Source organism: Microcaecilia unicolor, chromosome 7 (genome assembly GCF_901765095.1).
Source record: "Microcaecilia unicolor chromosome 7, aMicUni1.1, whole genome shotgun sequence".
Taxonomy (NCBI): Eukaryota; Metazoa; Chordata; class Amphibia; order Gymnophiona; family Siphonopidae; genus Microcaecilia; species Microcaecilia unicolor.
In genome coordinates this window covers 300,772,035-300,799,521 of record NC_044037.1, presented here as the reverse complement: position 1 = coordinate 300,799,521, position 27,487 = coordinate 300,772,035, and the positions used below count along the sequence as shown (strand labels likewise).

The 27,487-nt window shown below is 44.5% G+C and overlaps 1 long non-coding RNA gene across 1 annotated transcript in view; it reads left to right on the top strand.

Annotated features, from left to right (window-relative positions):
• Positions 1 to 27,487, top strand: part of LOC115473761 — a 1,161,257-nt gene that overhangs the window by 629,617 nt on the left and 504,153 nt on the right. The gene's annotated exons all lie outside the window — the stretch shown is intronic.

Below are 27,487 nucleotides of genomic sequence, written 5' to 3'. Positions count from 1 at the left end.
TCATTTTTTACGCGCATCTGCTACACGTGTTGGAAAATTTTACGACTCACGACGCTAACCGGGTGGAAATCGGCATTGTGTGCACGCTGACAATTATCGCCCGGTTAACGTGTGAGACCTTACCGCTAAGTCAATGGGTGGCGGTAAGGTCTCAGGCCCAAAATGGATGCGCAACAATTTTTATTTTGCCGCACGTCCATTTTCAGCCACGGCAGCCAGACTAATTTTTGGCAAGTCAAGATTCGGCAGCGCAACACCTCTTCGAGAGAAGCTTCACTGGCTCCCCATCAGAGAAAGAATTAACTTTAAAGTCCGCACAATGATTTACAAGATATTACACGGAGAAGCCCCCACCTACATGAATCACCTTATCGACCTCCCAACCAGGAACAGTTTGACGTCTTCCCGTACTTACCTTAATCTACACCTCCCCAACTGCAAAGGTATTAAGTACAAATCCTTCTACGCATCTAATTTTTCCTTTTCAGGCAGCCAGCTTTGGAATGCTCTACCAAGACCTATCCGTACCATTAATGGCCTTTTGCCCTTCAGAAAAGCTCTGAAGACCCATCTCTTCAAGATAGCCTACCCTAACGATCCAACCTAACCAAGCCAATCAGCTACTTTTCAGAGAAAGTTGTTTGTGACCCCTGAGGCAGGTGCTCTGGCGCCGAAACACAGACCGTGTTGGGTCCTTGATATGAATATTCTGAATAAATTGTTTTCGATATTATCTCCCTGTTGGTTTGTACATTTGTGAGCCTCTACTTTTGCTGTTTTGTTACCGTTCTTGTCACAACATTGGTCCTGGAGAAAACTGGAGTCTTGGTGGGATGTTGAGACCTTTGCATATACTACCTCACTGGTTTCCCAGAGAGTCATTTTGCAGAGCTGTTACATTTGCTCTTCATTTTGGAACGGAGTTTTTCAAGGAAACAGATTCTGATATCTTCTGGATCAAAGGCTACCCTTCATCAACACCAAATAGAATTGGTTCATTGACCCCCTGAGGCAGGCCTATGTGCCGAAACACGGCCATGTCAGGTCTCTTCATACAACTACTACAATACAGTTCTTTTTTTGGCATCCTCCTCGCACGGTTTTTGGGCGCGCGCCCATCAATTTTTCAGCGCGCCTGTAAAAAAGGCCTTTTAAAAGGGATGTGCGACAAAATCAAAATTGCCGCGTGACCATTTTGGGTTTGAGAACTTACCGCCAGCTGTTGACCTAGTGGTAAAGTCTCACGCGGTAACCGGGCAGTAATGACCTACGCATGCCAAATGCCACTTGGTGCGTGTCCGATATGTGCGGCAGAAAATAAAAATTATTTTTCGGCCGCGCGTATCGGACGTGTGCCAAAAATGAAATTACTGCAAGAGCCACACGGTAACTCCATTTTGGCGCACATTGGGCGCACGTAGATGCTTATGCGGCTTAGTAAAAGGGCCCTGTATTCTGTTAAGAGGCAGGTCATGTACATATCTATGTCGACAATAGTCTCAGAAATCATATCTGACTTTCTCAGTCCATGCCATTTGATAATCGCTTCTATTGTGGATATTTCATTGTTAGAGAAATGTTGGGGTTGATATTCAAAGCTCCTGGACAGTTAAATCACTTGTGCAGGGTTATCCACTGATATTGAGTGGCAATTAACCAGTTAATGCCACTGATTTATCAGCACTAACTACCAAACACAAAACCGACTATTTTGTGGGCGATCTGGGGTGGAATCAGCACTTATGCGGTTCAGCACTTAACTGCATAAGGTGACCACCGAAAACACCGCCCAACTTCATGCAGTTGACCTTATGTAGTTACCTGCTGAATATTGCAGTTAACCGCATAAGATTTAGCCACTCACAAGCTGGTTTATTTATTGGGATTATTAACCACCTTTATGAAGTGATTCAGCCACGGCAGTGTACAGCAGCTACAGTTTAACATAAAACTTACAATTTTGTTAACAGCAGTAAAATAACCAAGAATAAACTAAATACCATAAATGAGGAAAACTTGAAAACATGTAAAATGAAACCTAATAAGAGAACTTCCGTGAAACAGTATGAAAAATAGTCAACGCTGGTGCCTGGACATCGTCCAGCATTGAAGATCTGGGAATGAAACTGGCGGCTGCCGGCTTAATTTCTACCTCGTTATTTGCAGGTAAAAATCATTCCACAATGAGCTTGAAGCTGAATGTTCAGTCTCATGTGAATGTTGGTTATAATAGACGTTCTTAGCTTCAGCACAGCTTTTAATTACACATACCTTTTCTCAGCCCTGAAACTTAGCTTCAAAGTCACGTTCTTAATCCTGACTTGGCCAGGTTTGGGCAACCACAAGCCTTCTTTGGGGGATGTAATTCTTATTTTGAAGTCGATCAGTGGTGGTGAGAACTTCTGTAGCAAGTCTCCTGACGTGATGGAGGGTAGCATAGCTCTGGCCCCCCTCAGTGAATCCTCAGAAGACAAATGGACAGATGCTGGGAGGATGATTTAAAAGGCAGTTAAGTGATCTCAATTCCTACATCATGGTCCATTTGTACACTAAGAAGATAATATAAAGGAGTTTGGTGTGTATTTATGCCATATACACATACATAAAAAGCCAAAGTCCTGGGGAACTGAGGAACTGAGTTCGATTCCCACTACAGGCACAGGCAGCTCCTTGTGACTCTGGGCAAGTCACTTAACCCTCCATTGCCCCATGTAAGCCGCATTGAGCCTGCCATGAGTGGGAAAGCGCAGGGTACAAATGTAACAAAAATAAAATAGATACTATTGGAGATTCTACATGGAATGTTGCTACTATTGGAGATTTTACATGGAATGTTGCTATTCCACTAGCAACATTCCATGTAGAAGGCTGCGCAGGCTTCTGCTTCTGTGAGTCTGACGTCCTGCATGTACGTGCAGGACGTCAGACTCACAGAAGCAGAAGCCTGCGCGGCCACATTGGTGATCTGCAAGAGCCGACTTCTACATGGAATGTTGCTAGTGGAATAGCAACATTCCATGTAGAATCTCCAAAAGTAGCAACAGTGGAAGAGTGGCCTAGTGGTTAGGGTGGTGGACTCTGGTTTTGAGGAACTGAGTTCAATTCCCACTTCAGGCACAGACAGCTCCTTGTGACTCTGGGCTAGTCACTTAACTCTCCATTGCCCCATGTAAGCCGCATTGAGCATTCCATGAGTGGGAAAGCGCAGGGTACAAATGTAACAAAAAAAAAATTTTGACTGACACATCAATGTATGTGCAATTAGTCTTGTTCTTGGGAGGCACACAGGTGGACTTGTGATTTACATACGCATCAGAGGCATAGCCAGACTCAGTATTTTGGATGGGCCCAGAGGTAAATTGGATGGGCCCTTCCACGCATATATACACCCCTCCCCACCCCCACAACAAATATCTTCCCAGAGATATTTTTAAAAATACAGATTTTTTTTTCACCTCCCCCACATTTCCCCCCTCTCCTTCGCAGCGTCCCAGCATCTGCACTCCTGTCTCTGACTACCGTCCCTCCCCGGTGTATTGTACAGACATCCTCGACACCTTCAGCAAATTCATTCTTGCTGCTTGCACCAGCCCTGCAGGCTTCCATCGACCACGTCCTGCTCACGCTGACATCATTGCCTGTTTCCTATCTGGCGGAGCGTGGGCCGACGGAAGGCCTGTGGGGCCGGCACAAGCAGCGAGAATGAATTGCTAAAGGTGTCGGGGATGTCTGTACAGTACACCAGGGAGGGACAGGGTTCAGGGAGAGGAGAGCAGATACCAGGACGCCGCGGAGGAGAAGGGGGAGAGAACAGTGTGGAGCCACCACTGGGTAGGCCAGAACCAAGAATGGGTGGGCCTGTACCCATCCGTAGCTAGGCCACAGAACAAATGTTTGTGTATTAGGATGTGCGGTGTTCCTCCTCATGCATTCTGGTTCCCTGCTCCAAAATCATGTCAGTCTAACTAAAGAGGGGGTAGTCAGTTCTGGGGAAGTAACTAATAGCAGTAGATCCTCAGGAATTAGTGGGAAGTATAAAGGCAGCAGGAGTCTTGGGAGGCATCTACGTCTTCCTCCCTCAGAGGAGTCCAATAAGAAGGAAAAGTGTTGTGTGCAGCGTGTTGGGTCTCCTGCCCCGGGGGCCCATCAGGATCTTACTTTTCTGTCCAAGAGGCTAAAGGGGAGAAATGTTGAGAAGGGAAAAGCTGTGAATGGAGTCTCTTCCTAGAAACAGAAAAACGAAGGCAGATAAAGGCCATATGGCCTATCCAGTCGGCACATCCAAGCCATCTACTTTCCCTTTCACTGGGTTGTAAGTAAGCCTGAAAACCAGCTGAATACCAGGGCACAAAGTGACTTAAGAAAGAAAAAGGAGGGATGATTGGGGAGATCTTGTCCTAACCTCCAGGAGAATATAAGAGAGACCTGGGGAAAAGATTGGAACCCTGAAGCAGTGTGAATACATGCTCAAATCCTGCGTGATAGGAGGTGGGACCCAAGTCCTGGGTACATTCTATATACCTAATCCAGAGAGGATGAGCATGGGGAAGATGAGACAAGGAGCAAAGAGCATGAAGTCCTAGAGAGAGAAAGGACTTCTGAGAATTTAAGACTGAACGGTAGGTACAGGAGAGAAGACCAGGAGGTTTCTTATGCTTCTATAGCCTGAAGTCCTTGAGAGAATCCAGTGTCATTAAAGCCCCATAACAGAACAGAGCAGTAGGTGCAGGAGAACAGAAGTGACTGCACATCCCAGAGTCAGCTGAGGGTTACAACTGTGTCGAACACCTTGGATCCCTTTTGCAAGCCTTATTTTATTTATTTATTTACTGCATTTATATCCCACATTTTCCCACCTCTTTGCAGGCTCAATGTGGCTTACAAATACCGTAGTGGCGATCGCCATTTCCGGAATAGAAATACAGAGTAATATTCCAGTAAAGAATTTAGAAAATACACAATAAAATGAGAAGAAAATAGATAAACAATTCATTTCAGGTATTTGACAACAAGGGTAGTGGAAAGCGTTCAATAATAACAATGTGATAAGTAACCAAAAAAAGAATAGTTCAATGTTAACTAATTCTGGTACAGTACTGATGTCATATTTTTTAAGAAGGATCCTTTTGATAAGTCTCTTTGAACAGGTAAGTCTTTAATAGTTTCCAGGAAGGCTGCCAAATTGTGTGTTGTTTTTATGGCATTTTGTTTTCTTGGACTGTCTGCTACATTACTTTCATGGCACTGTTATTGGATCTTAGTAACATAATAAGCAATGGCAGATAAAGACCTGAATAGTCCATCCAGTCTGCCCAACAGTCACATTTATTCTCAATTCTAGATTAAATCAAAAAATGAACGTGATATTATATACATGATCATGGTCTTTCTTTCTTGTTTCTGGGACATAAACCATAGAAGTCCGCCCGGCTCTGTCCTTATGTATTTGTGTATTGGTGGGGTGGGGGTCAAATAAATTGGAGTTTTAAAATCCTAATCTATGCCAGTCATTTTCTCAGAGTGATTTTGCTGTGCCGATCCAGAAACTTTATTCCAATTATACAGACCCTTTTACTGTGGAAGGATTTTGAGGAGAATGGATGTTTTAGACACAGACAGTGCTAAGATGGCAATTCAATAAATTGGTGCCTTGTTTTAGGTGCCACAAAGGGACACGCTTATTGCTAATTCTTTAATGGTTTAAGGACTGGTCTAAGCATGTCAAAAATTAGGCACCTGCTTATGATGGGTCAATGCCTGGTATAAATGGCTGCCCCTCAATGTAGTACAAAAAACACCTAATAGTACCCTATAAGTTCTATGTGTCGCATGGAGACATGCCCATGAGATGCCCACGCTGTGCCCACGTGTGTGGTCCCCTGACATTTGCATGCTAACGCCCACATTCTATATATGAAATTTCAGCATGGAGAGAAGATGTAGCTTGAGCCATTAACTAGCAATTAATTGATGTTTCCAATCAATTACGGCAGTTGATTGACAGTAATTGTGATTTGTGTGCACTTCTGCCTAAATCCCCTAGTGTGTAACTCAAAATGGGATGTGGCTGGGGGAAGGGTGCAGGGCATTCTGAAAAGTTACACGTGTTTTTAGAGAATAGCGACATTTCTGCGCACAAATGCAGTGAGTTGGGCACCAGCATTTATATCAGGTTTCAGCTGGCGTAAATACCAGCACCCAACTCTGGACGCGGGAATCGGCTGTAAGCACTGTTCTATAAAAGACGCTCAACTCGGACAGCCTTCATGGAATTGTGCTCAGCGCCATAAAACTTAACACAGAAAAAACACACTGTTTCATCCTCTCATCCCAATACAACACGAACAACCTCTCAAATATAAAAACACCAGATTACACCCTCCCCATCTCAGACAGCCTGAATCTCCTCGGCGTTACAATCGACCACAACCTTACACTAGAGAGCCACATGAAATCCACAACTAAGAAAATGTTCTACTCAATGTGGAAACTCAAACGCGTGAAACCATTCTTCCCAAGGGAAACATTCCGGAACCTGATACAGTCAATGGTACTAAGCCACCTAGATTAGTGCAATGGAATTTATGCGGGATGCAAAGAACAACTCATAAAGAAACTTCAGACCGCTCAAAACACGGCAGCCAGACTTATATACGGAAAAACGCAATTCGAAAGTGCCAAACCCCTCCGAGAAAAATTGCACTGGCTCCCAATCAAAGAACGTGTAGCTTTTTCAAAATCTGCACCCTGGTTCATAAAATTATCTACGGCGAGGCCCCGGGATACATGACAGACCTCAATGACCTATCAATCAGAAATACAACTGGATCAACACGAACATATCTAAACCTCCACTACCCAAGCTGCAAAGGACTCAAATACAAATCAACTTATGCATCCAGCTTTTCCTACATAAGTACGCAACTATGGAACACATTACCTAAAGCTGTGAAAACAACGTATAACCGCCTAAACTTCTGGAAATCACTAAAAACTTACCTGTTCAAAAAGGCATCCTCTACCGACCCTACTTAAATACCTGAACCCTGCAACACTACAAAACCAAAGCATGTAATGAACATAACGAAACTCTTCCACTATACGATTCCTTAATATGTTTGTTCCACAAAAAACCTTATTCTACCACAACATCACTGTGTAACTGTTTATACCGGAATTGACGAACGCCATTACGGTACTATGTAAGCCACATTGAGCCTGCAAATAGGTGGGAAAATGTGGGATACAAATGCAATAAATAAATAAACAAACTCTGCCACTAAGTGATTTAGGTGCAATGTGATCCGGGGAATTATAGACTGGAGACCCTGACGGTGGTGCCGGGCAAAATGGTAGAGACTATTATAAAGAACAAGATAACAGAGCACATACATAGACATAGATTAATGAGACATGGTCAACATGGATTTAGTCAAGGGAAATCTTGCCTCACCAATCTATTACATTTCTTTGAAGGGGTGAACAACCATGTGGATAAAGGTGAACCAGTAGATATTTTGTATCTAAATTTCCAAAAGACATTTGACAAAGTACCTCATGAAAACTCCAGAGGAAATTAGAAAGTCATGGGATAGGACAGTGATGGCGAACCTTTCAGAGACCAAGTGCCCAAACAGCAACCCAAAATTGAATTATTTATCGCAAAGTGCCAGTACTCATTATGGGCGGGGTCACCACATATGACTCCACCCCTATGATAGCCACACCCCTTACACCAGCCATGGCGCATATAAACAGACATCATTGAAAATATTATACTAGTATAGGAGAAAAAAATAACATGATTTTCTTCCATTATAAATCATTTCTGTAAGCTGTTACAGCTCCAGTATACCCAGTGCAAAATAAGACAGCAGATGTAAATTCTCAGATTCGACATATTCCGAACACTAAAATGAAAATAAAATGATTTTTCCTACCTTTGTTGTCTGGTGATTTTGTTTTTCTATCCATATTGGTTCTAGTCGCTGATTCTGCTGCTCTCTGTCTGTTCTCTTAACTCCGTTTCCAGGGCTTCCTTTCCATTTATTTCTTTACTTTCCTCCTTTCTTCTTCATTTCTTGCCCTCCATCCATGTCCAGCTACCCTCCTCTCCCCTCCAGCCACAAACGTCCAGCAACCCTCCTCTCCCCTCCAGCCACAAATGTCCAGCCACCCTCCTCTCCCCCTGCCCTCCCTCTCAGCACCCAGCAGCACCCAGCACCAAGCCTCCCTCCCACCCAACACCCAACATCAGGCCTCCCTCCCACCCAGCACCCACCATCAGGTCTCCCTCCCTCCCAGCACGGAGCAGCAGGCCTCCCTTCCACCCAGCAGCACACAGACATAACCAGGCCAGCCTCCCACCCTCCCTCCAACCCAACAAACATCAGGCCGCCCGCCCGTCCTCCCTCCCTCCCAGCACCAGGAACCCCCCTCCTCCTAAAATTTAAAAAGCTTACCATCCTCGGTGTCGGGGTTAAGGCGGCGTGTGTCGGCAGCGGCAGCGAAGCGCCTATGGGCGGGACCAGAGCTTGAGAGACAGGGAAGACCGAAGGCGCGCCGAGCGAAGAGCACACGCTTCGCTGCCGACGCACGCTGCCTTAACCCTGACTCCAAGGACAGTACGCTTTTTAAATTTTAGGAGGAGGGGGGTTCCTGGTGCTGGGAGGGAGGGAGGGAGGACGGGAGGGCGGCCTGATGCTTGTTGGGTTGGAGGGAGGGCGGGAGGGAGGCCGAAGGAAGGGAGAGTGGGCGGACCAGCGATGGCGACGGCGCGTGTGCCAAGGGAGAGGGCTCTGTGTGCCCTCTCTGGCACGCGTGCCATAGGATCGCCATCACTGGGATAGGAGGTAATGTCCTATTGTGGATTAAGAACTGGTTTAAAGGTAGAAAACAGAGAGTGGTGTTAAATGGTCAGTATTCTCAATGGAGAAGGATAGATAGTGGGGTTCCCCAGGGGGTTGTGCTAGGACCGCTGCTTTTTAACATATTTATAAAAGATCTCGAGATGGGTGGAATTACATTTTCCAAAGACACAAAGTTATTCAAAGCTGTTAAATCACAAGAGAATAGTGAAAAATTGCAAGAGAACCTTACGAGACTGGGCATCCCAATGGCAGATGACATTTAATGTGAGCAAGTGCAAAGTGATGCATGTGGAAAAGAGGAACCCAAACAATAGCTACGTGATGCAAGGTTCTACATTAGGAGTCACTGACCAGAAAAGGGATATAGGTGCCATCATTGATGATATGTTGAAACCCTCTGCTCAGAATACAGCTATGTCTAAGAAAGCAAACAGAATATTAGGAATTATAAGGAAAGGGATGGAATACAAAAATGAGAATATTATAATGCCTTTGTATCTTTCCTTGGTGCAACCGCACTTGAATATTGTGTGTAATTCTAGTCACTGTATCTCAAAAAATATAACAGAATAAGAAAAGGTCAGAGAAGGGCGACAACAATGATAAAGGGGAAGGGATGACTTCCCTATGAGGAAAGGCTAAAGCGGCTAGGGCTCTTCACTACTACTACTTTTCATTTCTATAGTGCTACTAGACATACGCAGCGCTGTACACTTGAACATGAAGAGACAGTCCCTGCTCGACAGAGCTTACAATCTAATTAGGACAAACAAACAGGACAAATAAGAGACAAAGACAAAGTGCTGGGCAGACTTATACGGTCTGTGCCAGAGCCGGTGGTTGGGAGGCAGGGCTGGTGGTTGGGAGGCGGGGATAGTGCTGGGCAAACTTATACGGTCTGTGCCCTGAAGAACACAGGTACAAATCAAAGTAGGGTATACACAAAAATTAGCACATATGAGTTATCTTGTTGGGCAGACTGGATGGACCGTGCAGGTCTTTTTCTGCCTTCATCTACTATGTATGAAGAGACAGTCCCTGCTCGACAGAGCTTACAATCTTATAAGGACATACAAATAAGAGACAAAGACTAAGAGTAGCAAGATTCCGGAATCCCAAAGACTACTACTACTACTACCAATACTTATCATTTCTAAAGCACTACTAGCTGTACGCAGCGCTGTACACTTGAACATGAAGAGACAGTCCCTGCTCGACAGAGCTTACAATCTAATTAGGACAGACAAACAGGACAAATAAGAGATAAAGGAATTACTAAGGTGGGATTGATAAAGCATGGGTACTGAACAAGTGAGTAAGGGTTAGGAGTTAAAAGCACCACGGAGAAGAGATGGCTGAGAGGAGATATCATAAAGGTCTATAAAATAATGAGTAGAATGGAATGGGTGGACATGAATCACTTGTTTACTCTTTCCAAAAATACTAGGGCTAGGGGGCGCACAATGAAGATATTAAGTAGGAAATTTAAAACAAACTGGAGAAAATATTTCTTCACTCAATGTGTAATTAAACTCTGGAATTCATTGCCAGACAATGTGGTAAAAGTAGTTAGCTTAGCAGGTTTTAAAAAAAGGTTTGGCTAATTTCCTAAATGAAAATCCATAAGCCATTATTAAGATGGAAAAATCCACTACTTATTTCTAGGATACGCAGCATAAAATGCATTGTACTGTTTTGGGATCTTGCCAGGTACTTGTGACCTGGATTGGCCACTATTGGAAACAGGATACTGGGCTTGATGGACCTTCGGTGTGTCCCAGTTTGGTAACGCTTATGTTCTTATTACATTCTTATGTTTTTATGTCTATAGAATAACGCCTGGCCTATGAGTACAACTTCCAATTATTGGTGCCAATCACGCATGTAAGCATTACTATTCTATAATCTAGGCTCACCATTGTCACATAAATCCAGCTGTCGGTTTATAGAATTGCCTTTAAAATAAATTGTGTATCTATCCCTGTGATCAACCTGAGTCTCAGTGACCTGGGGGACCAGCTACATGTGTACTTCAGATGCTGACATTCATTCCTGCTACCTGTGGCTTCAATTTAGCCTGCTATTTCTGCAGGATTTGTGCTCGGATTGTGTTTCTTTATAAAATAGGCTAAAAACAGGCACCTCAATGACTTTTGTACATTTCCTCTTCAATACTGGGCTAATTGACTTTCATTGATTATCAAATGTTACAGGATGTGATGCTGTCAAACGTGTTACTCTGTTTTGTTGTATAATGTTGATTTTATATGTATCATGATGCATTTTCATTTGTTTGCTATATTTATTTATTTTTATTATTATTTATTATTTTATCACATTTATACCCCACATTTTCCCACATGTTTGCAGGCTCAATGTGGCTCACATTAAACCGAGGAGGCAATCGCCAACCCGGTTATTAATCAATTATAATATATTGTGGTAAACAAAGAGTGTAGAAGAATAAGTAGAGGAGTGTGGTAGCCGTGTTAGTCCACTCTTAAGGTTATCAATAGAAATCAAACAAAATAAAACATGGAAAAGAAAATAAGATGATACCTTTTTTATTGGACATAACTTAATACATTTCTTGACGAAGAAGGGCAACCTTCGAAAGCTAATCAAGAAATGTATTAAGTTATGTCCAATAAAGAAGAATAAGTTGAAAGGAGGGAAAAGGGAAAGGAAAAAGAGTCCAAAATAGTCCATTAAATATTTTGCTGTAGCATTCTTTTGGTACTTTTCATAGAAAAGCATGAAATACATCTCATTTAGTTTAGATGATAAGTCAAGTGGTAAGAAAACTCCAGGCTGTAACAAAGAATTCAGTCCATCTGTAGAAAACAGTGTTTGTTTGCTAATCCAATAGTCTTTCAGATACAGTGAGTCACATGATCTGCAAGCACCAATCACAAACTGGAAGTTCAATCAATCCATTGTCCATCATGATTCATATCAGAACACATTACAGGGAAATCACAGCACTGCACTGTGATTATTGCAAGGGGGACTATCCCGCCCCATCATTTAGGACTCGTTTAGGATTTGTGAGTTGTGATCACCTGAGTCCAGTTTGTTTTTAAATTGCCCTACTAGCATGTTCCATTTGCAAATCTCACGACTCATCGAGGAGACGGAAGCAGCAGTAGATTTCAGTCTGTCAGGAGTCATGTGACTGAAGTTCACAGCAGGTTGACTGGCATTAGAAGAAGACCGTAATTACATCCCCCAAAGTAGGTTTGTCATTTTTTGAAACTCAGCCGAATTAGGATTAAGAAACATCTCTTAGAAGGTTTATCTGCAATAGGCCTATTATAAGCAACGTTCACTGAGCTTTCAGGTTTAAGCATGTTGCGGAATGTTTTGAAAAAGGCGATCATCATCAAATAATGTACAGTGAAAAATTCAGATATGATTTCTAGCAGGCACTATCCAGTTGACGAAAGGGTTCTATACTGAATGCTGATGGGGGGATTCGGTGTAGGCCGCCTACAGTCAGGCGCCAGGATGATTGGTGCTAAGGGCTCGATTCTATATATGACGACTAAAAATAACTTACTACTATTTAACATTTCTAAAGCGCTGCTAGGGTTACGCAGCGCTGTACAATTTAACATAGAAAGACAGTCCCTGCTCAAAGAGCTTACAATCTAAAGGACAAATGTACAGTCAGACAAGTAGGGGTCGTCAAACTGGGGCAGTCTAGATTTCCTGAAAGGTATAAAGGTTAGGTGCCGAAAGCAACATTGAAGAGGTGGGCTTTGAGTAAGGATTTGAAGATGGGTAGGAAGGGGACTTGGCGTATGGGCTCAGGAAGTTTATTCCAAGCATAGGGTGAGGCGAGGCAGAATGGGCGGAGCCTGGAATTGGCGGTGGTGGAGAAGGGAACTTAAAAATAACTTGCATTAGGTAATCACGCCTAAGCTTATTCTAAATACCGCATGTAAATCTATGTGCAGTATTTAGAATACGCTTAGGTGTAGTTCATATGACTAAATAATCGTAAACCTAACAAAATTCCACTGAATTGAAAAAAGTTTATCCTAATCAACTATACTCCCGTTGTCTGTTGTAAGAAGGAAAAAAAAAGGCCCCACAGAGCTCCTGGACAGTATTCATCCATCGGGGCTTCAACGAACCTCATACGGGTTCTCTTTTCATCATTGGCCAAAACCTTCTTTGTTGTATGTGTTGTGTTGTCCGCAATAAAATAAAACTAGATCTAAATCTTGCTAGGCAGAGGCTCGGTGAGCCGGATTTCTTGACCAACTCCAAAAATGTTCCCGCCGCCAATGCCCTGAAGCAGTCAGATGAAACGCTGGCCATCGTTGGCTTGGGGTGAGGAAGCATATTATTGAAGAAATCCCTAATGCCATATTTCCGCACATCAATGTGTAATGGTTGTACGTATGCAAGATTTAGATCTAGTGTAAAAAAGGCCTTTTTAAAATTTTTGCCAAAAATGGACATGCGGCAAAATGAAAATTGCTGCGTGTCCATTTTGGGTCTGAGATCTTACCGACAGCCATTGACCTAGCGGTAAAGACTCACGCAGTAACCGGGCGGTAATGACCTATGCGTGTCAAATGCCACTTGGCGTGCGCCCGATATGTGCATCTGAAAATAAAAAATATTTCCCGGACGCGCCAAAAATGAAATTACCACAAGAGCCACACGTTAGCCGGGGCAGTAACTCCATTTTGGTGCGCGTTGGGCACGTGTAGATGCTTACACAGCTTAGTAAAAGAGCCCCAGAATCAAATACGAATATTCGGTACAGCCCTAATACAAACCCACCCCTCCAATAAAAAAAAAACAAATGTGCAGTCCATCTCTTTTCTTAATGAGATCATACAATATGACATCTAAATATTGATTCTCCAAAGACACCGTTATGATAGTGCTACAATGGAGTGTTCCGTGCCTTGCTACATTATAACTGAAATAAATTTGTGTTCCTAGAGTACTAGAAGCATAGGGAGAGCAAAACGTTCTAGGTTTCTCTTACTTCAGCGAGGGGTCCTTTTACCAAGCTGTGGGGAAAAGGGCACTGCGCTAGCGGTGGAGGCCATTTTTCTCGAATGCCGGGGCCCTTTTTATCCCAGTGTGTAAAAAAGCCCCCAGCACACATGGCTATGTGGTGAGAGAACTCTTACCGCATGGCCATTCGGCATGGGTGGCGATAAGGGCTCCTGCGCTAACCTGGAAGTAATCGGGCAGCACACGGCGATGCCGATTACCGCTGGGTTATCGCCACACAAGCTATTTCCAGGGGTTTTCTTTTTCCCCAGGAAATGGTGCGCTCTCGGGGTGGGACTACTCCAAGCGGCCATGTTGGGTGCGGTAGTCCTGGGAGAGCAAGCAGTAAGCCTGCATTGGCCTCACCACCGCTCTGTAAAAGGGCCCCCATGACAGGTATTTCTCCAAATGTCCACGTGTTATGTATAAAATTATTTATTGGTTTCAAGAGTACACTTGTATCAGCCACACAACTAACTAATTAACATCATGTGTTCTCAATAAAGTCAAGAAAAGAAAAATCAGAAATAAACAGAATAATATGAGAACTTAACATTCCAAATAAGTAACGTATTACACTTTCTTATACCTCAGTCCTTAAGGGGGCGATATGAATTAGAGAAGATTGCATAGGAAAAACTATATTTTAACACAGGCTGTACAATCCTCCAATTATTTATTTTCATGTTTCAATTGTTTCAACTCTAGAAATGATTTCAGCTGATCCGGAGAGTAAAGAATATATTTCGTTAAACCCAACTTAACAACACATTTGCAAGGGTAGGCTAGGAAAAAGGAACCACCAACTTCTGTTGTTTTTTGTTTCATAGCAAGGAAAGACTTTCTTATGTCCACGTGTTAAAAGAGCAGCACAGCCTACCTGTTAGTTGGCATTATTATCCTTTTTTATGGTTTACTAGTAAAAGAGGCCCGTTTCTGTAGGCAAGGAAACGGGCCTTAGGCAGGCAATTCCCCCCCCCCCCCCCCATGCTATGGCCCCCTCGAACCCACCCCCTCCCGCGAACCTGTCGATCCCCCCCCCGGAACGCCGAAAACTGCCGCCACCACCGCCGCCGTTGTTGTGCTACCTTCCCTTCCCGTAGGTTGTTCAATCATCTTCTTAAAAAGTTTAACTCCGTGCATCTGACGTCAAGGGAAGGGAAGGGAAGGTAGCCCAGGCGGCGGCAGTTTTCGGCGTTCCGGGGGGGGGATCGACAGGTTCGCGGGAGGGGGTGGGTTTTGAGGGGGCCATAGCACAGGGGGGGGGGGTGACAGCTGATTCCGAGGCAGTAGGAGGAGTAGGGAGACACGCTGCACGTGTTTCCCTACTCCTCCCCTTGCCTTGGAATCAGCTGTGTTGACGTCAGTGACGTCCGTGCGTGTCTGCCTTGCAGACCACTTGCAGCCAGGGAGCCACGGTCCCAAGCATAGAACGTTGGAGGTGAGAATTATTATATAGGACTAGTAAAAGAGGCCCGTTTCTGAGCAAATGAAACAGGCGCTAGCAAGGTTTTCGTCGGCAACACCCCCCCCCCCCCCCGCCAACCCCTTCGTTGTTGTGGCATTGCTCCGCTCTCAATGTCATGACGTTTGACGCGAGGGCGGGGCCCGTAGTGATTTCCCACCCACCCCCGCCTCCCTGCCTCCCTCCCTGCCAACCCCTTCGTTGTTCTGCCCTTGCTCCGCCCTCGAGGGCAGGCCCGGAGCGATTTTGGTGGCTTCACCACCACGAACCTTCGAACCTTTTTGAGGGAAGTCAGGGCTTGGCTTCACTGACGTCACTGTCTTCAGAACGTTGAGGGTGAATTTTATATATAGAGATATTTTTGGAGGCTGTTTATATTTTTGGTCTAGCATGATAGATTAGTGATTACAGCAGTCTCCTGGGATCCTGAAAACTTCACTTTTCCTCCCTACCACCTTCAGAATGATCTTGTGCAAATCACTCATCATCCTTGTACTAACACTCCTTCAAGAATACATATACCTTAATACTATAACAAGTGCCATGCCGGGTCAGCCTAAGCCTCCACTGAGCCCAACATCCTGTCTCCGACAATGGCCAATCTGTAACACTTGGAAGACCACCTCACTGTTGCTCATTCCCAGATGTAGGAGGTGGTGATCCATGTGCTTGCCTGGCTAATAATTGTTAATTGGCCTGTTTATCAGAAACTTGTCCAAACCTTTTTTTTTCAAGGCAGCCGTACCATTAATTTTCACCACATCCTCCAGCAACAAATTCCACAGATTAAATGTGCTTGACTAGAAAAATACTTTCTCAATTTTGTTTTTCATCTGATACCTTTGTACGCTGAGGCTTAACATGTGGAAATAATTCCTTATAAGAAGGTTAGTGGATATATAAAAACAACTCTGTAAAGGTATTGCTAGAATCAAAAACAACAGAATTCAAGACAGCTTGGGATGAGCACTGGGTACCCTTAGTTGCTAAGATGAAAGATAATCCAGGGATCAAGTGTGGTCAACATTATAACGAGAAACAAAAACTAGATTAGATGAACATTGTGACCAGAAAGAAAACCATCATATTTTCTGTGTACAGTACTATGTACTGGGATATTTATTTTTATAAGAGGGAAATCTCTTTAGCTGACTGTTTTTGTCAGGAAGGTTAGGAAAACTGCATCTCTAAGATACATTCCATTTCTTCTTTTAGTTTAATTCTTCGTGCTTAGACTGAGCAATATTTGACGAGGTTTATGGCATTGTATGAAAGTTTCCTCCTTCAAAGGAACAATGTTCCCATCACATGCAGTAAAGAACAAAGGTAGTGGTTGTTGAGCACTATGGACATAATGAGCGGCAGAGGAACACACACACACAGAAGACTATGGATACAATATTTTGTGTATAAACATTGTCACAGGGGCTCTGATAAACAGCAGTGAAACTCAGCCTGGGGTGTGGCCCAGGGTCTCCATCAGTAGTTTTCTAGATCGTACTTTAGAACTTGCCTCTAAGAAAGATGGCTCAGTAACAAACGCTTCCAACAATCGCGCTTATTCTCAGGGTCTTGAATACTGAGCTCCTTCTCAGTTAGGGTGACTTTATCCACCAACCTCCTCTCAGGCTGTCCTTCTGGCAGGACTCTCCTTTCCTCAAGCAATCATGTGTTCTTGTACTTATTAAGGCTATTCAGGTAGCAAAACAACCTTGTCTAGGAGGCTGTTGGTGATATGCAAATTAGGTTTTTCTCCTGGGTCCAGACCTGTGCAAATCAGCCAGCACAGCTCCCTTCCAATCAAGACTGTGGGGTACTTCATCTGTGAATACAGCTTTCTTTCAGCAAGCAATATTGAACTGAGCCCCTTTTAGTAAACTGCTAGGGTCTCAGTCTAACAGCCACCAACCCTTGGAAAGGACTATATTTCACTGTGACCTTATGGTCCTGTCCTCCACCCCACAGCTGTTAGTCCAAGTCTCAAACTAACTCAGTGTTTTCTTCACACCGCCTCTAGCAAGAACACATTGGAAGAACTTCTCTTCATTAACGTTATTAAGGTAAGTATCTTCCTCTTGTTACAGGCCAAGCCTCCCCGGTTTCTCCTAAGTGGTCTATGCCCTGAGGTTCTCGGCCTGCTCTGAGCAGCCTCTCATCCAGCTTTCTTGGCTCCTCCTTTGGGGTCCGTGCCCCGAGGTTCTCAGCCCACTCTGGTCAGCTTCTCAGGCTACAGGTAGGACTCCATCCCTATTGACTGCTTCCTCCTAGGGAGTGCTTTTATGGGGCTTCTAATACCCAACCCCACCCTTTTTTGGCCCCTACTCCTAATTCCAGATGGGTCCAGAACTTTCCTAGCTGAGGCTTTAATCTTAAAAGGGAAATAACTCGTCCACTCTTCGATGGGCCCTCCTACCCTTACCTAAAAAGGGCAAGACCCCTTCCTACAGCCTTCTTGGTTTAGGCTGTCATAGGTGAGGCAGAGCTCCCTCTAGTGGCCCCACCATAGCTAAGCAGGCCCTTTACTGGTAGAGCTCTGTCTAGTGGCCTATCTATAGCAAAGCATGCCGTCTCTTCATCACAACATCAGTGAACTAATAGAGAACAGATGGATATTCTCAAGCACAAGACAAAAATAGAAAATTTGCATGTGGTTGGTTTAATTGGGAGCACTGACCAAAATGGCCTCCTTATTTCTGACTGATTGCCATGTTTATTTTACTTCAGGGATCTTAATCAGAGTAATATCCCTAGAGTCAGCTAGCGAAATACAACATAAACATAGGGTTACCACTAACCTTGCTCCCTATGCCAAATAATCTACATCTTTAAACACCATTCTTCATACTGTTAGAGCTACAGAACCTTTGACCTAGGGAGGCACTGAAGTGAACATTTTTCCATATTATTCTCCAACACTGCTAAAATGAAGGAATCATTTTCCTGTGGCCAAAGAAACTGTATAGTTGCCTTGCAATCTCAACATGCAATTTAAAAGGCTATAAAACAAGAGGCTTCATGCCCAGATACTTCAAAGTATTTCGAGCCAACAAACAGGACTTGGTCAACGAGAAAAAGGAAGAATGTTGTATAAATGAGGCTGGCCACATCGAGCTCCCTACAGACACGTACGAAGATGGAATAGAAGGGAACTGGAATTCCAACCTGAGCTTTAGACTGGTCTCCCTACAATTCAGTGTTAGGACTATGAAAATTATTAAAACACTAGTAAAAGAGGCCCGTTTCTGACACAAATGAAACGGGCGCTAGCAAGGTTTTCCTCGGAGTGTGTATGTTTAAGAGAGTATGTGTGAGATTGACTGTGTGTGAGAGATAGAGAGAGTGAATGTGCGAGTGTGTGTGTGTGACAGAGAGAGAGTGAGACTGCTGGGTGCGAGTGTGTCTCCTCGGTCCCCCCTCCAGGCACCCAGTGATTCTGCTCTCTCCCCTGCTCCCACTCCAGCCACCCAGAGATTCTACTTTTTCCCTTGCCCCCCTCCAGCCACCCACCGATGCTCTTCTCTCCCCTGCCCCCCTCCAGCCACCCACCAAGTCTCCTCTATCTCCTGCCCCCCTCCAGCCACCCAGTGAGTCTCCTCTGTCCCCTGCCCCCCCTCCAGCCACCCAGCGATTCTCCTCTCCCCTGCCCCCTCCAGCCACCCAGCGATTGTCCTATCTCCCCTGCCCCCCTCCAGCCACCCAGCGATTCTCCTTCATCCCTTGCCCCCCTCCAGCCACCCAGCAATTCTCCTCTCCCCTGCCCCCCTCCAGCCACCCAGCGATTCTCCTTTTTCCCTTGCCCCCCCCTCCAGCTACCCAGTGATTCTCCTTCTTCCCTTGCCCCCCTCCAGCCACCCAGCGAATCTCCTCTCTCCCCTGCCCCCCCTCCAGCCACCCAGCGATTGTCCTATCTCCCCTGCCCCCCTCCAGGCACCCAGCGATTCTGCTCTCTCCCCTGCCCCCCCCCCTCCAGCCACCCAACGATTCTCCTTCCCCTTACAGCACCACACCGCCCAAATCTCTGCCCCTCCGCCAACCGCCCAACCTCCGCTGCCGTGCACAGCTCAGCGTGCACGCCCACTGAACGGTAGAGCCAATCACCACCGTGCACCTGCCCTCCCACCTGTGGTTGGTCAGTGCTGCGTGTAACGTACACGGAAGTACGCTGACGTCACTTCAGGAGATGGATGCAGCTTTAGAGAGAGCACGAATGCTTCAAAGCTTCATTTTCTCAGCTTCAGAATGTTGCAGGTATGTTTTATTATATAGGATTCTTGTTTTAAACAGGTATTTAATCATTCTTTGCAAGGAAACAGATGGAGTTTTCTAGGCTTTGAAGTATTAGAGAACTACTATTGACATTCTTAAGTATTTTTCAGGAGAGCTTATGAGATTTGCTTTATCTTAGCTTGTTTTCCGTATATCTTTGCAATACAGCATGAATATTTCTTTCTGTAGGCTTTTTGCTGATGGATTTGCTAGCTCCCCAGTGAGATTTTTTTTTTTGGGGGGGGGGGGGGTTAAGAAAAATAAAACTGCAGACATCTGCAATCACATAAATTCTCTTTGGGATGAACTAATACACCATTTTTCTCCTCACTGTCTGTCCATACGATTGACGGCTGTGTATTATGATACTAAGGGGGTCTTTTGCTACGGTACGCATGCATTTTTAGCTCGTGCTAAAAATCAGCTGGCGCTAAATACTGAGACGCCCATAGGAATATAATGGGTGTCTCAGCGGGTGTGTAGCAGGCAGATAGTAAATGTGTGGATCGTACCCACCTGTTGGTTTTCACCAGCTCAGAATATCCAGATAGTCAAAGCTGGAGCTCGGACATGGTCTGCTATTGAATTTCCGGGGAAAACTCAGGCAGTAGTTAGCAAAATGCTGATCACTGCTGCCTGAATATCGAGCCCTATTGGTACAAAAATATATAGGGGTAGATATTTGAAAGGATTCAAGTAGACGGGAAGCTCCTCCCCCGTTAGATCCCGCTGGCTCTGTGGATGATATTCAGTGGCAATCACAGGATTGTGCATTGAGTATCAGCACATTATCTGCATAATGCCAGGTGGTCCCAGGGCAGAGACGACAGAGAGGGACAGAGGGAGGGGGCCATGGAACTCGGAGGGGAGGGGGACTGGAACTCAGACGACAGAGAGGGAGGGGGCGTGGAACCTTGCTAGCGCCCGTTTCATTCCTCTACGAAATGGGTTTCTTTTACTAGTTAATCAATAGTTTGAAAAAATTTCTAAAAAGTTGATCTGATTCTGTCAAAGTTGAGGGCATTTTACCTCACTTTTCGACTCCAGATTGTGGGGTTCCTCAGGGCTCGTCACTGTCACCATGTTTATGAGCTCATTGGCCTCTGTGAAATTAGACTGGGGTGAATTCCTGTACTCTTATGCAGATGGTATTTTTATTCTGCTTGAACTATCTTCTGATGGATACATTGTATCAGAGACTGCTGAACTATATTAACAAAGTTGAATGCTGGTGAAATCATAAACTGCTAAAACCAAAGTTCTCTGCCTAGAGCCTTAATGCCCTTGCCCTTCTTTCCTTTCAACCATTGCTTTAAGTAACACTGATACACTTGTAGTACATTTTACTTCTAAGGTTCTAGGCGTTATATTGGATTCACAAACAAAGTAGTTAAGATTTTTTTTTTTTAATGAAACAAGATCTGTTCATCCTTTTTTTTTTTTTATGAGAATCACTTTGCACTTTTGGCTCAGGCTACAATTTTGGCACAGTCTAGCTCCCTTTAAGGGAAGAATTGCTGATGCTGTGTTAAACATTTTACAATTTATCCAGAACACAGCTGCAAGACTTATTTTTAAAAAGAAAAAGTTTAACCGTGTCGAGCAGGGACTGTCTCTTCATGTCCAGTGTACAGCACTGCGTACGTCTAGTAGCGCTATAGAAATGATAAGTAGTAGTAGTAGTAGTCTTTGGGATTCCGGAATCTTTCTACTCTTTGGGATTCTGCACAGAATCTTGCTACTCTTTGGGATTCCGGAATCTTGCTACTCTTTGGGATTCTGCACAGAATCTTGCTACTCTTTGGGATTCCGGAATCTTGCTACTCTTTGGGATTCCGGAATCTTTCTACTCTTTGGGATTCTGCACAGAATCTTGCTACTCTTTGGGATTCCGGAATCTTGCTACTCTTTGGGATTCTGCACAGAATCTTGCTACTCTTTGGGATTCCGGAATCTTGCTACTCTTTGAGATTCTGCACAGAATCTTGCTACTCTGGGATTCCGGAATCTTGCTATCTTTGGGATTCTGCACAGAATCTTGTTACTCTTTGGGATTCCGGAATCTTTCTACTCTTTGGGATTCTGCACAGAATCTTGCTACTCTTTGGGATTCCGGAATCTTGCTACTCTTTGGGATTCTGCACAGAATCTTGCTACTCTTTGGGATTCCGGAATCTTGCTACTCTTTGAGATTCTGCACAGAATCTTGCTACTCTTTGGGATTCCGGAATCTTGCTACTCTTTGGGATTCTGCACAGAATCTTGTTACTCTTTGGGATTCCGGAATCTTTCTACTCTTTGGGATTCTGCACAGAATCTTGCTACTCTTTGAGATTCTGCACAGAATCTTGCTACTCTTTGGGATTCCGGAATCTTGCTACTCTTTGGGATTCTGCACAGAATCTTGTTACTCTTTGGGATTCCGGAATCTTTCTACTCTTTGGGATTCTGCACAGAATCTTGCTACTCTTTGGGATTCCGGAATCTTGCTACTCTTTGGGATTCTGCACAGAATCTTGTTACTCTTTGGGATTCTGGAATCTTGCTACTCTTTGGGATTCTGCACAGAATCTTGCTACTCTTTGGGATTCTGGAATCTTGCTACTCTTTGTCCTTATCCCTTATTTGTCCTGTTTGTCTGTCCTGATTAGATTGTAAGCTCTGTCGAGCAGGGACTGTCTCTTCATGTCCATGTACAGCGCTGCGTACGTCTAGTAGCTCTATAGAAATGATAAGTAGTAGTAGTCTTTGGGATTCCGGAATCTTTCTACTCTTTGGGATTCTGCACAGAATCTTGCTACTCTTTGGGATTCCGGAATCTTGCTACTCTTTGAGATTCTGCACAGAATCTTGCTACTCTTTGGGATTCCGGAATCTTGCTACTCTTTGGGATTCTGCACAGAATCTTGCTACTCTTTGGGATTCCGGAATCTTGTTACTCTTTGGGATTCTGGAATCTTGCTACTCTTTGGGATTCTGCACAGAATCTTGCTACTCTTTGGGATTCTGGAATCTTGCTACTCTTTGGGATTCTGCACAGAATCTTGTTACTCTTTGGGATTCCAGAATCTTTCTACTCTTTGGGATTCTGCACAGAATCTTGCTACTCTTTGGGATTCTGGAATCTTGCTACTCTTTGGGATTCTGCACAGAATCTTGCTACTCTTTGGGATTCCGGAATCTTGCTACTCTTTGTCCTTATCCCTTATTTGTCCTGTTTGTCTGTCCTGATTAGATTGTAAGCTCTGTCGAGCAGGGTCTGTCTCTTCATGTCCAGTGTACAGCACTGCGTACGTCTAGTAGCTCTATAGAAATGATAAGTAGTAGTAGTAGTCTTTGGGATTCCGGAATCTTGCTACTCTTTGGGATTCTGCATGGAATCTTGCTACTCTTTGTCTTTATCCCTTATTTGTCCTGTTTGTCTGTCCTGATTAGATTGTAAGTTCTGTCGAGCAGGGACTGTCTCTTCATGTACAGTGTATAGTGCTGCGTTCGTCTAGTAGCGCTATAGAAATGATAAGTAGTAGTAGTCTTTGGGATTCCGGAATCTTGCTACTCTTTTGGATTCTGCACGGAATCTTGCTACTCTGTCCTTATCCCTTATTTGTCCTGATTAGACTGTAAGCTCTGTCGAGCAGGGACTGTCTCTTCATGGTCAAGTGTACAGCGCTGCGTACATCTAGTAGCGCTATAGAAATGATAAGTAGTAGTAGTAGTAGTCTTTGGGATTCCGGAATCTTGTTACTCTTTGGGATTCCGGAATCTTGCTACTCTTTGTCCTTATGCCTGATTTGTCCTGTTTGTCCTAATTAGATTGTAAGCTCTGTCGAGCAGGGACTGTCTCTTCATGGTCAAGTGTACTGCGCTGTGTACATCTAGTAGCGCTATAGAAATGATAAGTAGTAGTAGTAGTAGTAGTGGTAACCATGCAATGCTCCTTTTGCTGCATGCCATTGGCTCCTATTGCAAGAGTGTATTGATTTCAATCAGGCTTCCTTTGTCTTTAAGATTTTAAGCAGTCTGATTCCTGATCATTTTCTCTCTTTCTTTCTCTAACAGAAGTACAACTACAAGGTTGAAAGAAAAGTGCAACGGTCTTGTGGTGTCTAGGAGTGGGGTATTCTCCGACATCTAGCTTCTATTATAGAATAGGCTTTTTCCATGTGTCTTCCACTGCCTACTTGGAGGCATCGAGTTACAGAACTGCCTTCAAAATCTTTATCTGAAATTTTCCTGAAGCATGAGGTCACACTTTTTGTGACCCTTCCCCTGATCTGCTCAGCTGATGCCTCAGCCCCAGAAGGGGTAGGTGATGGTGCAATTCAAAGGGTAGAAAAAACAAGCAACTATGCACCAGAGACTCCTATTAACCCATTAGTGCCCAATGGTGGGAACAAATATGGGAACATTGGGCACTAATGGGTTAAAGTAGAACGGAACCCGTGAAGAAGACAGTAAGATAGTGGGCAGCACACAGAGGAACACATTCTAAAGAGCCAGGGATACCGTCCAGGCTGTAACCCAGACTTTGTCTACATCCATTCCCAGAAAAACTATACCGACGAGTCAGACTCTTAAGAAAGAGAACTGCATGGTCTCTTGGGTCACAAAACAGAAGAAAAAAGACAGTACAAGTTGGAAAGAGGCACACGTATGACCATACAGTGAAACACAAGTTAAAATGCACAGACTAGATAGTGACATATATAGTAGGTGATGGCAAATAAAGACCTGTACGGTCCATCCAGTCTGCCCAACAAGATAAACTCATTACATATGGTATGTGTGATACATCATACGTATACCTGATCTTGATTTGTCATCTGGTGGTTTTTCTATAACCGACAGTGTCTATTATGCAGGTTTTCTTGATGCCCTAGTAATCTTCATTTTGGACTTGTCATCGTTGCAGGAAACAGTTTGACATTATAGATATGTTACAGCGTTCTTTAACCATCTAGTAGAGTCTGTTTGAATTGCTTAAGGGAGTTTTTTTCATCCCTTTTGTCTTTATTTTCGAGAGCGTCTGAACTATTGGACTCTTGAGGCAGGCGTTGGTACACCGAAACTTGGCCCGTGTCGGGTCTTTATGAGTAAAGGACTCTCGATTGTTCCAGTCTTGAAAGCCCTGCCGTGCAGTGGTGATCCTAGCCGGCATGACACCCGGGGCAGATCGCCGATGCGCCCCACCCCCGGGTGAAGCGCGGCGCCCCCCCCCCGGCGAAATGACACCCCCGCGGGTGCACGCCGCTGGGGGGGGGGGGGGGTGCCGTGGCGCGCGCCTGTCAGCTGAGTTCGCTGACTTCACTAACTTCGCTGCAGCTCCCTCTGCCCTGGCCGGAACAGGAAGTAACCTGTTCCGGGGCAGAGGGAGCTGCAGCGAAGTTAGCGAAGTCAGCGAACTCAGCTGACAGGCGCGCGCGCCGCGGCACCCCCCCCAGTGGCGTGCACCCAGGGTGGACTGCCCCCACCGCCCCCCCCCCTTGGTACACCACTGCTGCCGTGCTTCTTTCATTTGCTGTTTGAACCTTCTCTTTTGTTACTTGATTTGTCCTTGCCATTTTTAGGGCATAGACGGTAGACTAAGAGAGTGGAACAAAAGACAGGGATAGTTTTTAGACAAAAATGCAGCACTGTAGACACAGGATAGGCGCATTTCCATTGCATGCAACTGTGCCCTGTCCCCACAAAAAGGTACATAGCATCCATTGCACTTCCAAACATACACAAATAGCATCATACTGCACAAGACCCATGCAAAGGAACATACTCATGGGATGTTTGCTGAGGATGTCTTGCGAATGGATTCATTGCCACAACTCCTCAGACACTTGCAGAACACCAAAACGTACTCTCCTTCCTGGTAAGGGTGGACTGAGCATTTGGCCAGAGGGCCCAAAGGCTTAGGGCGCCCAGAGGCTCTGCCTGGATGCCTGGTGGCTTCAGCGGGGAGGAACATGTTCTTTCATGGCCGGCCCGCTGGGCTGCTTCTAGTCCCCCCCCCCCCCCCCCCCCCCCCCCACCTGGCACCAATGTATTTTAAAACTGGTGGCTGAGATACCCTGTGGAAGTCTTGCGAGACTGTCGAGACTCGCAAGACTACCGCGGGAAGTATCGGCCTCCATTTTGAAAACACAGCTGCAATGGCAGGCGGGGCAGTAGTGGCAGTACAGCGGGCAGGAAAGAACATGCTTAGGCACACAACTCGCTAAGCATATTCTGTAACAATGTGAGCTGAACTTCTAATGCGAAGAGGCAAGAAGGGGCATGGGTATGGGTAAAGAAATAGGCATTTCATGCTGATCATAGGATATACTTAGTTGGCTGTGATTTCAGGACCGATCTTGTAGGGCCAACAATATGTCTCAAGAAGAAAATATTCAATCTACAGAAGCACCAACGTACTTAAAAATATCTCAAAGGAGGATCAGCTGTGCATAAAATGTTCTGATTAATTGTGAAAAGGAATTGCACATATATTTTAGTCGAAGCAAAATGACTTAGGGAACACAATGACCAAATTAATTACAACTCTGCTGCGCAAACCAATTCAAACAGTTATCCTGTGGACTTGGGAACAAAATAAAATAAATGCATGCACCGACCTGAAAATATGGTGTACGGTGGTCTACAGGAAGCCGGCAAAAGAATCGGTTGGATCTCTAGATGACCGAGGAGTAAAAGGGGCAATCAGGGAAGACAAAGCCATAGCGGAGAGATTAAATGAATTCTTTGCTTCAGTCTTCACCGAGGAAGATTTGGGTGGGATACCGGTGCCGGAAATGGTATTTGAAGCTGACGAGTCAGAGAAACTTAATGAATTCTCTGTAAACCTGGAGGATGTAATGGGGCAGTTCTACAAATTGAAGAGTAGCAAATCTTCTGAACCGGATGGTTTTAATCCCAGAGTTCTGATAGAACTGAAAAATGAGCTTGCAGAGCTATTGTTAGAAATATATAATTTATCCTTAAAATTGAGTGTGGTACCAGAAGATTGGAGGGTGGCCAATGTAACGCCGATTTTTAAAAAAGGTTCCAGAGGAGATCCTGGAAATTATAGACCGGTGAGTCTGGACGTCGGTGCCAGGCAAAATGGTAGAGACTATTATTAAAAAAACAAAATTACAGAGCATATTCAAAAGCATGGATTAATGAGACAAAGTCAACATGGATTTAGTGAAGGGAAATCTTTCCTCACCAATCTATTACATTTCTTTGAATGGGTGAACAAACATGTGGATAAAAGTGAGCCGGTTGATATTGTGTATCTGGATCTTCAGAAGGTGTTTGACAAAGTACCTCACGAAAGACTCCAGTGGAAATTGGAGAGTCATGGGATAGGAGGTAGTGTTCTATTGTGGATTAAAAACTGGTTAAAAGATAGAAAACAGAGAGTAGGGTTAAATGGTCAGTATTCTCAATGGAAGGGTAATTAGTGGGGTTCCCCAGGGGTCTGTGCTGGGACCGCTGCTTTTTAACATATTTATAAATGACCTAGAGATGGGAGTAACTAGTGAGGTAATTAAATTTGCTGATGACACAAAGTTATTCAAAGTCGTTAAATCGTGGGAGGATTGTGAAAAATTAGAAGAGGACCTTACGAGACTGGGAGACTGGGCGTCTAAATGGCTGATGACGTTTAATGTGAGCAAGTGCAAAGTGATGCATGTGCGAAAGAAGAACCTAAACTGTAGCTATGTCATGCAAGGTTCCACATTAGAAGTCATCGACTAAGAAAGGGATTTCGGCGTCATTGATGATACGTTGGAATCCTCTGCTCCGTGTGCTGCGGTGGCTAAGAAAGCAAATAGAATGTTAGGTATTATTAGGAAAGGAATGGAAAACAAAAGTGAGGATATTATAATGC